The sequence below is a fragment of the Lotus japonicus genome, chromosome 3 (assembly GCF_012489685.1).
Source record: "Lotus japonicus ecotype B-129 chromosome 3, LjGifu_v1.2".
Lineage (NCBI taxonomy): Eukaryota > Viridiplantae > Streptophyta > Magnoliopsida > Fabales > Fabaceae > Lotus > Lotus japonicus.
The window spans coordinates 301016-314365 of NC_080043.1; positions in this window are offsets into that span (position 1 = coordinate 301016).

Below are 13350 nucleotides of genomic sequence, written 5' to 3' on the forward strand. Positions count from 1 at the left end.
CGCCTCCGCTGCGGAGATGATCAAAAGTCTGAATAGTAATAATCCTAGAGGGTTTTCAAAAGAGCTTTCATTTTAGTTTAGTTCAAAGTGTACTACCAGTCCAGATCCAGAACATAGTGCTTAATTATGCAAGAACAGAACAGAGAAACAACTTAATATACCTAACATATTTAGCATGTTCCTATTTCCCCATCAGGCTCTGATACCAAGAGGGGGTCGGAAGCAGAAGGAAGGGGATGAGAAGTGGATTAACAAGAGAAGTAGGACGCCACCACGGAGGGGCTTATATAGCAGAAATTTAAAAGCAGAAATTAAAAGACAGAAATTAAAACAGGAGGCTCAGCCTTCCATGAACAGAAAAATAAAACTGAAGGAAATATATTACATAAACATAGGTTACAAAAACTGAAACTTAAAAACTGAAAACTGAAAAGATTGAAAGAAAGAAAAACTGAAGGAGAACTTACAAGAGGAGCACTCTCAGTGTTTATCTCTCTAAAACTCTCTAAATATATATATATATATATATATATATATTTAAAAAAAATCCATGTCAGCTACATTTATCCAGTCAGCATGCCTATTCATCACTCGCCGGAGCTTCGGACTCCGGCGAGGACCTGCTCCAGACTTATTGCAAACGAGAGGACCCAGATTTGCAAATTTTCCGGGGAGGGACTAATTTCAGACGGCGAGACAAAGACAGGGGCCAAGTAGACGATTAACCCTATTTTGTTTATAGAATATTCATATTCACAATAGTAGGATGATGGCATGATGCCCACTTGTATGGCTCTCTTTAGCCAATAAGGGTTCAGTCCTAACTCTTAATTATAAAATCTAAGGTTGCTGAATAAGAAAAAGTACCAAGAACATTGATCATTTCTCGATTTTTATTTCTGTCTTTAGTTTTAGGGAAAATTGCATTAACTTTCTTTGATGTTTATGATTTTATTATACATCTCCTCTATTTTGAGAAATGCAATGATCTTCCCGTTTTAAAACAGCTTTTAGAATAATAGATGAATATTGAATGATATAATAATAAATCTTTTGGAGAGGTTGATGTAATAATTAATACTCCATCTCTTCCTTTTTAAGTGTCATTTTAGCATAAACTCTCCAACTAAGATACTGGATTGTTAGAGTTTTTTTCATTCTACCCTCTCACATTCTAGTCATAAAGTCATAAAACTCTCCAACCAAGATAATGAATTGTTAGTTTTTTTTTCACTCTCTCATCATTTCACAATTTACCTCTCATTCTAGTAGAGCAAGTTAAATGATATTTTGGGTACTATAATTGGAATTTAATTTCCATTGACTAGACAAGACTTTGAAATGAAGTAATGAGAATGAGAGTTATTGAAAAAGGAGAATTTTATGAAAAATTTGAAGTGAAGTTATTGAACATGTAAGGGTATAATTGACAAATTGTAATCTTAAAACATTAAAATTACAGCTAAATAGGAACAACAAATTCTTCTAAAACAACACTAAAAAAGGAACAGAGAGAATAATAAATATTGGGGAGGTCAATGCAATGTCTCCAATAAAATTTGTTATTATTTGTTATTATTGGGGAGTACTAGTATTATTAATTGCCCACGCTTAGAAAATCAGGTTAATTAGCTCTATGTTCAAATCACATAATTTTTTGCCCAAAACTTTCATATATAACAATGCGGGTGTTGGTGGTAAGTTCTTCTTCACTTATTGGAGAGTGTTGCGTTGCGGCTGGAGCTGCGGAGGGGTTTGACATTTCGCCTTTAAAGGTTGTTGCACCTTTAAAAGGTTGATCCGATAAGTGTCCCCAACTAAATGTGTGAATTTGGTTATTGTTGATGGTGGTGGATTTGCCTTTAGTGCGATCACGCCCTCGGGTCCTTCTGCATAGAATAGAATTTCGCTTTCCATTATTTTAAAATAAAAATACACCCTTCGGTCGCTATTATAAGTAAAAAATAATATTTTAGATTCATTGAATAAATGATATATCTAGTCTAATTGGATATCATTTATTCAATGAATTTAAAAACTTATTTTTACTTATAATAATGACCCGAGGGTGTACTCAAATAGGGTTCATTTCTCGGACTTTGAAGAACTAGCATATAGTCAATTTCAATAGAATATAAGAAGAAAAAGAATTAAAACTGATCGATCGACTGTTTAGTATTAGTGACAGTGATTTAGAAAATGTTGTCCTGTCAGTGTCGGAGAATAGAACCAATCACAGTTGCTGTTGATACGTCTTTCATTTATTTAGTGTATGCTTCATAATACTACACGTGGATCTATTTTCGCCGACACGTACGCTTCCACTTCATAATGGTATACGTACGGTACATGTATCATTAAAAATGCCTTAAAAATATGATACATGGAAAAAAATTACAATTGAAAATATGTGAAGTCTATAATAATTTTTAATTCAAAATGAAAAATAAATAATAACTGTTCCGGTATAGAACTACAGACTAAGGCTAACCAGTTTAGAGAGCAAGCGAAAGTAAACAAAGTGAGTAAAAATGCGTGAAATGATAGGTCCCTGCCGCTTGGGCGGTCCTCTTTTATTTATAGCTTGGGTTTTGATCCGGTTGGATCATGGGTTTCCCGGCCCATTTGATACATGATTTGATCAGCTCAGTTACTAAATACATTGATCCGCCCATACCAGACCACAAGCCCTCAAGACACTAAGGCTTAGTATAAGGCGAATGTGTCTTTAATAAGCCCTCAGCCATTAAAGCCCTCATGATGCAATTAAAATGGGCGTATAAATCATAACATATGTTCATTTGAATAAAAGTAAATAATAATAACCACGTCAGACCAGCTCTTTCCTCTTCTTCTTTTCTTGCGTGTTCAACCCAACCTGTCAAATCTCTGAGCCTATTACCTGCTACGCCCTCACTGTGGCAAGAATCATCATTGCTTTTCCTGCTACAATTACATCAACAGATATCCACAAATATTTTGGAACTTGAGCCGCAGCATTATCGCGTCTTTAAATCCCACTGACATAATTACCATCATGAAAAATAAATACGATTAAAAGCACATAAAATAAATTCAAACACAAAAGGTTGTGTCGTTCCAGTGACTCCTGAAACGTTATGACTGCCGGACTAAAATGTCCTTTCCACTTGACTTTTACAATGAATCACGTCCGTTTAAATTCAAATCCCTGATCGACGTGTCATCTTTTAATATGAACATCAAACCTGACTCTTGAATATCCATATGTAAGCACGCGTCCACTCATCTGGTGATTAATGTACCTTTTCATCTCACCCTTTCACCCCTCCTTCCTTCTCTATATAAAGCCCCCTATTCTACCCCTCTCATCACTTACCTGCAATTCCTTACTACCAATATTCTTTTCAAGGAAAACAAAAACCCACACCCTGCTTCTTCTCTGCCAAACCCGCTTTCCTATTTCCTGCATTCATCATCAACCATCCCAGCAGTCTTTGAAGTTCCAAACTTTCTCTCAGGTAACAATCTTCTTCTCTTTTCTTCTTTATTTCATACTTTCACATGAACTTGCGCATAAAAGTTCCTATCTTTAACACCCATGACTCTTTCTCTACCCAGAAACACTGCATAAACCTTGCATTGTAAACTAAAAACTTATACTCTATTCCATCTTCATCTTACTTCTAAACCTTTCACTTTCAGGACACTTTGAAAATGGTTTCTAAACGCACCCGTAAAGAGGCTTCTACTCCTAATGTCCCACCTATCGCCGATTCCCTATGGGTGGCTAGTAAAATCAAAAAACAATTCTCTAAATACTGTACTCCAAAAGCTATTATAGATTTAGTCACTAAATACAACTTTAGGAAAGATGGCCTAGATGCGCATTTGGACATAATTCCCTGCGCCCCTGATGAGCCGTGTTGTTTTGGGGGGCCAGATAATCAGGGGCGAAACTTCACCTATCTCTTTGAAAACTTATTTTCCGATTTGAAGTACACTCTGCCTTTCTCTGATTTCACTTGTTCCGTTTTAACCCTTCTGAATGTAGCTCCTACCCAACTTCATGGCAATGCTTGGGCGTATTTAAAAGCCTTTGAAATTTTATGCCTAACTCTAAAAAACGAACCCACCAGTAATAAGTTTTTCTACTTTTTTGAAACATGTGGGCGAAACGTTAGAGGTGAATATGTTTCGCTTGCTACTGCTAGGGGTCTAGGGCTATTCACTTTATTCAAAAGCCACTATAAACACTTCAAAGGAAAATTTTTCAAACTCCGTGAATCAGAACCCTGTAAAGATATTTTTTACTTTGATGACGGGAGTCCCCGATTTCCGTTCTACTGGACGAACCAATATGAAGGCATCATCAAAATTCCCGAGGATGCCTTGACTAAAGAAGAATTAGTAGATTGCCAACTTTTATCTGGCTTAGGATTGAACCTTGCAGATTTTATGGCCGCTCTTTCTAAGAATGAAGTGGGTAAATACATTGGTAAGACATCTCATTATGCATTTTACCTTTCCTCTTTATATAAAAATCTTCTTATATTCTAACACCACTATATTATTGCAGGGAAAATGGCTCGCCTTACTGAAGAAGACCTCCTCCGCTTTCGCCGTGAACAACAGGCTGCCCGTGAAAAAAGGAATCCTTCAAAGTCTGTTGCCGACCAAGACACCAGCCATTCTGGCACTGAAGTTGGTCGCCCTACTAAGAAAAAGAAAAAGAATGAAGAACCTACCTCTCAGAAGAACAAAGCTTCGAACCAGACTTCCTTGGAATAATTCATGAACAGAAATGATTCGCCAGGGACGAATAAAGGCTGCTCATCAAGCGCTCCGCCTATTTGCTGGAAAAACTTGTTGAAGGAGTTTGAAGAACTGACCTCCACTGAAGTAACTTCACTTTGGGATTCAAAGATAGATTTCAACTCTTTGGTGGAAACAAACTTGGTTTTTGAGGCTGATCGTGAGAAGATGAGGAAGATGGGTTTAAAAGAGGCCTGTCAAGCTATGATGACCAAAGGTTTAGAGATTGCTGCAGTCGCCAAGATGATTGACCTAGAATCTAACGGATTCGATGACCTCGCCAATGCCAAACTTGTTGAAGAAAAAGAAAAAGAAATTGGGAAGCTGAAAGCAACGTTGAAGTTGTTAGATAAATCCAACAAAGCCAATGAGAAAAAAGCTGCTGATTTGGCTGTAGAGATTGAGAATGCGAAGAAGACTGCTGAAGATCACAAAGCTTTTGTTCAGACACTGACTGAGGAAAATGACAAGGTGAAAGCTGACCTCGCCCAAATTACTACTGTTCACAACCAAACCCTGGACGAGAATTCTAAAATGAAAACAGAAATTGCTGAATTGCAATGTTCTGTTTTGGATCAATTTGAGGTTGGCTTCGCCAAAGCACTAAGTCAAATCTCCTTTCTCAATCCTGACCTGGCGATCAACTTGGAGGGCTCAAACCCTTATGCTCGTATCGTGGATGGAAAACTGATCAGCCCGGATAACGCGGATGGGAAAGGAGAAGAGGAAGAAGAAGAAGAAGAAGAAGAAGACAAGAATGAAGAAGAAAATGTCAACACCAAAGAAGGAGAGGGCGAAAACCATTAGCGACAAGTCTTGTTCCCTTTTCCTTTTTAGCAACTTATGTAAAAGACCTCCGGTCTCTTTAATCTTTGTCTATTTATTTTCTTTGCTTTCATGTACCGAACTTTTCCCTTATCGTAATGAATTTCCCTTCAGCATTATATGAATGCCTCACATTCTAATTGTTTCGCCTAAAACCCAAACATGTTATAATTGTGTCGCCAAAAACCTAAAACTTCATGACTTCAGTAATAACCTTATCCTTTGCTCACCCAAACAACTATCACAATAACTAATTCTATAACTAAACATATCATTACTTAGTCATCTAGGTTATCATATAACTTAAAAATATAAGCATAACTTTACTTAGTTATTCAAGTTATCATATAACTTCAAAATATAACTTAACATAAATAACGTTTACTAACCTTTCACCAGAATCGGTCCGCCTTCATCATTTAGATTCGTCATTTAGTTGAATTCGTTACTCTCACATTTTACCGTACATAGTAAAATACTCTTGAGTGAATCTCTTTAAATGTTGTAAAATTTAAACTTAATCAACTACTTTGGAATCATAAGGCCTTTTTGTACATAACTTAGTCAAATTTTCATTTTTGACATAGTTATTATTCATGGAAATCAAAGTCAAAATATTTGATTTCATTAGTATGCTCGCGTGGAGACTTGTGCTTAGTTTGGACAAGCTTAAATCCAATTTAAGACTGTGCTTATGAATTCGTGGTCGAATGCTCTTGTTTTAAGAGACTTACTTTTTTCTCAATTGTCTGACGTCGCCCAATTGATAGACCTTAGTTGATAAGTTTCCGCTATGGGTAAAAGAAATAAGTAAAATGATACACCCTTGATCATTTTTAAAAAAGGTTATGCCTCGTTAAAAACTCTCCCGCCTGGGGTAGAGAAAAGAGTGCATACCTGTTATTCATTAATAATTGATGTCTCGTTAAAAACTCTCCCGCCTGGGGTAGAGAAAAGAGTGCATCAAATTTAGTCTTACACAACAAACATAGTCTTAAACGATACAACCAACAAACATAGACTTCAACACACACAAACTGAAACAACAAAACATGGTCTTGGAGAAACATACACTGAACCAAACTGAACAACACAAAACAAACTGAGCGAACCACTCTGCACTTCAACTGTAATAGTAACGGAGATGCTGTGCATTCCAAGCCCTTGGGATCCTTCGCCCCGATAACTCCTCCAAATGATACGCCCCTTGACCAAGCTCTCGCAGAATCCTGTAAGGTCCTTCCCAATTAGGGGATAACTTCGAATCATCAGGCCCCTTTGCCTTCCTACGCAGAACCAAATCTCCAACTTTCATTTGCCTCGGAACCACTCTAGAATTGTATCGCCTTTCCGACCTCTGTTTTACCATTGCTTGCCTCAAACGAACTTCTGCTTGCGTTTCCTCTGCTAAATTGAGATCAACCAATCTATTCAATTCGTTATGCTCTTCATTATAAGTTGCCACCCTGAAAGTTACATCTTGCAATTCTGCTGGGATCATAGCATCTACCCCGTAAGTCAACTTAAAAGGCGATTCGCCAGTAGTTGACTGAGGAGTAGTATTGTACGCCCAAATGACTGTGATTAACTCTTCTGCCCACAATCCTTTAGCTTCTCCTAGACGCTTTCTAATTCCATTGAGAATGACTTTATTCGCCGACTCTACTTGACCATTTGTCTGAGGATGCTCAACTGAGGCGAAGCGCATCTCAATTCCCATTTCTGCACAAAAATCCTTCACACTCCTGCTAGTGAACTGTGTTCCATTGTCTGAGACGATAGTTGCTGGAACGCCAAATCTGCAAACCAATTTTCTCCAATAAAACTTTTTGACTTTCTCTGCTGTTATTTTCGCCATTGATTCCGCCTCAATCCACTTAGTAAAATAGTCTACCGCAACCAAAATGAATCTGATCTGAGAACCTGCTGGAGTGAACGGTCCCAGAATATCCACTCCCCACATTGCAAATGGCCACGATGAACTCATTGAGCTAAGAGTTTCAGGCGGCGCCTTATGTAAATCTGCATAAATTTGATATTTATCACACTTCTTCACATATTCCATACAGTCCCCTCGTAAAGTTGGCCAATAGAACCCTGCTCTGAGCACTTTCGCCGCCAAAGATCTGTCCCCCACATGACTTGCACACACCTTCATGAACCTCAAACATGATTCTTTCCGCCTCATCTTTAGAGACACATCTCAATAAAGGCATTCCAATCCCTCTTCTGTACAATTGATCTCCCAGCAATGTGTAACGACTTGCCTCGCGAATTTGATCCTTAGAAAATGTCAACACATCTGAGCCCTCTGCCGCCAAACACTTTTTGATACGCCCCATCCAATCTGAATCTGCTAAAGTTAACACCATCATTGTCTCATCCTCTTCGATACTCGGGCTGCCTAAAACTTCCTGGATGACTGACTTATTGTTTCCCGGCTTCTTGGTGCTTGCTAACTTTGACAGAATATCCGCCCTTGTATTTTCCTCCCGCGGAACATAATTGACCTGCACCGTGCCTATCTGCTTTATCAATCCCTGAGCTTTCAATAAATACTTAGCCAGCTGTGCATCCCTCGCCTGATATTCACCCTGAATTTGCCTGGAAACTATTTGAGAGTCTGTTTTAATCATTATGCTCTTAACCCCCATCTCGATCGCCAACTTCAAACCTGCAATTATAGCTTCATATTCTGCCTGATTATTGCTTGCTTTGAAGTCAAACTTGAGTGACTGCTCAACTGTCACGCCACCTGGTCCTTCTAGGATTATTCCGGCTCCACTTCCCTTAACATTAGATGAACCATCTACAGACAAACTCTGTTATTGCAATGAACATTGATGAAAGGTATAGTACCTAGAGAGTGGAGAATTGCGCTAGAGAGAGAATGCTGAATTTCATGTATGATTTTCTCAAATGAGCAAAAGTCCCTTCCAACTGATAACTACCTCCAATTTATAGAGCTCGGGTACTACCTATTGGGCCTCTGAGATCAAGGCCCAATTTAAGGCCAAGGCCCCGCCACGGGGCGGGCTATATGCTGGGCGTTGCCCCTCTAGGGGCTCGCCCAGTCCACTAGTCCACAAGACACCGAGCTCGAAGTATGAGAGCTAAGTGTGTCTTTTAAATGCCTTTACATGTGTCCTATTGTACACTGGGATCTAAGCTGTCAACATGACTTGAGAAAAGTGTGGTAAACTATATCGCCAACATGGCGTGAGCAAAAGGAAACTAACATCTTTAGCCACCCAGTCCACTGACTTGGCGAGCAACCCGAGCCGGCAAGCCCACAAATCCACAAGTCCACAAGCGGCGAGAGCGATTGCTCCGTGCTGGCGATTAGCTGGAGCAGGTACATGACCGTTCGCCGGCGGGCATCATTCTGGAGCGACTAAACTTTGTTGCTGGCATCACCTGTCAGGCGATGGCGTTTGGTTTCTTCAGTGGCGAGGCCTTTCGCGCTTTCTCTTATTTCAAAACTCTTTCAAATCCCTAACTGCCCCACGTGACTGCCCCACGTGATGTGTCAGTTACATCAATTTCCCTCTTTCTCCGGAACCGTCACTTCACTTTTCATAACCGTCCCATCGTGCGCAGTAACTCCCCATTACACGCGACCCACTTTCCCAAAACCATCATGACTTCTAACCTTCCACACGCGTCACCCTTCCAGACTCCCTCCTTTCCCTATAAAAACCCTTCTTCCCTACAATCATCCCTTTCCGAAACCCCTCTTCACCTCCCTAATCGCTTACCAGACTCCTTCTGCCAACTTCCGTTCCGGAGCCATCGCTTATCACCCCTTCCGCTACCCACTCTTCACATCTTACTCCGGTGAGTCCCACTGTCCTTATCTCTGCATCATTCACATACTCATCTTTTCCTTTCTTTCACTTTGCTGCCTTCTAAAAATGGCTTCAAACCCTACCTCCCCTAATCACTCCTCATCCTCTTCCGGAAGCGACCCCGACGCCACCGCTGCCGGCGGCCTCCGTTTAGAGGTCCCGGAGATCCCTCCTTACCGACTAAAAACCTACGCCACTCTGCCCCTTCCAGTCCAAATAGCCCCCACTCACGAGGCTATAGACCAACCTTCTATTTTCCAGGATAGCGATCTCATCGTGCAGTTCGTAAACTCCTTGGGTGGTTTGTCTAATGACGATGAGTTTAACGCCAAACTCAGGATCTGGATTTGCAGTCCTGGGGATCGCCCCTGGCTTCATAAGCCAGACGGCGACGTAAAGAGATCCCATTTTTTCTTTGCATATGAATACATGTTTAGCGAGCTTGGAATCAGGCTTCCCTTCTCGCCTTTTGTTCAAACCGTCCTCCGCGACATCAACGCGGCTCCCTGCCAACTCCACCCCAACGCCTGGGCCTTCATTCGGTGCTTTGAAATCTTAAGCGCCGCTGTTGGCATCGCCCCATCCCCCACCAGTTTCTTCTACCTCTACGACGTCGACCCCAAGTCCATCAAAAGCAAAGGATGGATTTCCTTGAAGGCCCGGGCCGGCCGGAAGTGCTTGCATCCCCACAAAAGTAATGCGAAGTCTTCCTTTGCGCGGAAGTACTTCCGTGTAGCGGTTCATCCCGCCTACCCAGAGGCCTTCACCCTTAGAGACGGGACCGCCCTTTTCCCCCTTTACTGGACGGAGAAGCCTAATGGGATTACTGATCCTTCCGAGGAATCCTTGTCCGCTAACGACAAAGCTTTTCTGCATCTCCTTGCCCCACTCCCCATCCTTGACTGCTCAACAGTCCTTGAGGGCGCTGGCTCCTCAAGGACTCCCAAATACCTAGGTCGTCCATGGCTTACTTCTATTATCGACATCTTCTTTCTCGCCTCTTATGTTGTTACTGATATTTTTCTTTGTTGCAGAAGACATGAACTTTACAAACGCCGAGCTCCTGAAGGCTCGTGAGAGGAGAATGGCCCGCTTTTCCCCAAAGTTCAACACTGAGGGCGACGTGAAAAAGCGGGGCGGTGCCGAGAACCAAGGTGAGGGCGCCAACGCTCCCAAAAGGAGAAAATTGGTCAAAGCCTCCTCCGTCGCCGGCACCTCCAACCCTGGCGCTCAACCCACCACCGCCGCTGCGTCTAAAGGTTAAAGTGTTGCTAAAGCCTCCGCCGCCGCAGCTACCAAGACAACCACTGTCCCGGCCCCCAAATCTGCTACCGCGGACGTGGCCTCTACAGCCGCCACCAAGTCCACTACTGTAGGTGCCACAGCTGCCTCCACCGATGCCACTACTACCTCTGCTGGTGCCACAACTACCTCTGCTGATCCGTCACCAACCGCTGATTCGACCGCCAACATCTCCCAACCTTCAGCTGCTGAGAAATCTGTCACCGTCAATGCCACAACAGCCGCCACGTCTTCTGATGCTCTTGCCGGGGAGAAAAGGAAAGAAAATGAAACCCCCCAGTCTCCTCCTCGCCAGGACGCACCTCCTAGCCCGCCCCCAACAAATGATGGGTGCCCTGCGTCTCCTCCACCTCGCCGCGAAGAGGGATCTTCTAATGTCGCCGCAACCCAGATTGAGCAAGCTCCTGGTAAAGATAGCGGTTCCTCCATTTACTTCAACATGCTTCCTAACGCCATTGAACCTTCAGAATTCTTGCTTACCGGCCTCAACCGCGAAGTCATAGAGAAAGAGGTTTTGAGCCGGGGTATCAATGAAACCAAGGAGGAAACTCTCGCTTGCCTCCTACGCGCTGGGTGCATCTTTGCCCACGCGTTTGAAAAGTTCAACATCGCCACCATCGAAGCTGAGCGATTGAAGGCCGAGAGTGCTAAGCATCAAGAAGCCGCCGCTGCTTGGGAAAAGCGTTTCGACAAACTGGCGACGCAGGCAGGAAAAGACAAGGTCTATGCCGACAAGATGATTGGCACGGCGGGGATTAAAATCGGCGAACTGGAGGATCAGCTGGCGCTGATGAAGGAGGAAGCGGATGGTCTTGACGCAAGCCTTCAAACTTGCAAAAAGGAAAAAGAGCAAGCTGAGAAGGACTTGATCGCCAGAAGCGAGGCGCTGGTTGCTAAGGAGTCGGAGCTCGCAATATTGCGCACTGAGCTGGAGTTAGTGAAGAAGGCGCTGGCGGAGCAAGAGAAAAAGTCTGCCGAGTCCCTGGCCCTGGCGAGGTCTGACATGGAGGCGGTGATGCAAGCCACAGCTGAGGAAATCAAGAAAACGACTGGTGCTCACGCCGAGGCCCTCGCCTCGAAAGATGCCGAGATTGCTTCACAACTGGCAAAAATCAAAGTGCTCGGGGACGAGCTGGCGACGGAGAAAACCAAAGCCACTGAGGCGAGGGAACAAGCCGCTGACATCGCCCTCGACAACCGCGAGCGCGGTTTCTATCTCGCCAAAGATCAGGCCCAACATTTGTACCCGAACTTTGACTTTAGCGCCATGGGAGTAATGAAAGAGATAACCGCTGAAGGACTGGTTGGTCCCGACGATCCTCCCCTGATTGACCAACACCTCTGGACAGCGACTGAAGAAGAAGAGGAAGAAGAAGAACAAGAGAAAGAGAAAGAAAACAATGAATAATGTAATTTTAACATTACTTTAGCTTTTACTGCCACCTTGTAGTGTACTTTTCCGCCATGCATCTATGTTTAAGCAACCTCGCCACCTTGCCATAGCTTTTTATATCGCCGTTGGATATTTTGTAAACCATGTTGGAATGCTCTTCGCCGTACATTTTTTGGTCGCCGTATTCTTATTGCTTAAAAAATTTAAGAACGAGTTTCATAGTTTAACCCCCCAACACGCCGGAGTAGTAAAATACTCAACATCCTGAGAGACCAAGCACTCGCCTTCCACCTTATTCATTCGCCGACCTTATATCTTGCGCTGTTTTTCACGCGTCATATGATTGAATTACGCCTAACGATTTCGTGCATTAATTTTAACTAGGACTTGTTGCTTGGTATTCCACCACCAAGACTTTAGACGTTTTCCCCAAAGGGAGAAAACGGCCTCCATTCTCGAGGGCTTCGCTCGGGGCTTTGCCCGCTCGGGGCTTACAATGCTTGGATCCAAATGGCCATTTGGGGGTCCCAAGACTTTTGCCTAGTTAACGACGCTCGTCGTATTCTGGTGAGACTTACCCAGCACATCGTTTACGGGACCGGCGATCACGTCAGACTTTCCGGGGGGTGATTCCCAGGCGTCAAAGGCCATTTGTGGAATCGCCGCCACCTTCAGGGTTCCAGCAAGCCCCTTTGGGGATCAAGCTTGTCCCACTTAGTGATCGCCGTAATTCTTTAATTCGATCGGCAATTCCGATCGTCAGGGAATCCCTGGAATTTTTGGACACGAATTTCGTGAATTTTCATTTTATTTTATTGATGGAGCGCCTCATTAAAAAACTCCTTTCGGAGAAAAAGAGCACGCTTTGTTATTGTAATACATTGGAGAATTTGGAAACACTTTTCAGAAAATTTTAAAGATATCTGGCTCCGGCGACTCCGCCTTGCTCGCTTTCTCGCCTGCGATCAACTATAATAGTAGCGCAAGCTCAAACCATTGAACGACCGAGGTAGCCGCCTTCCATCAAGCTCTTCTAAATGATAGGCCCCATTACCAAGAACTTTAATAATGCGGTAGGGCCCCTCCCAGTTAGGAGTAAGCTTATTTCCCGGGGCTCCCGATCGCCACTTGAGGACCAGGTCGCCGACCTGCATATCTCGGACGCGAACCCTGCTGTTGAACTTTGCC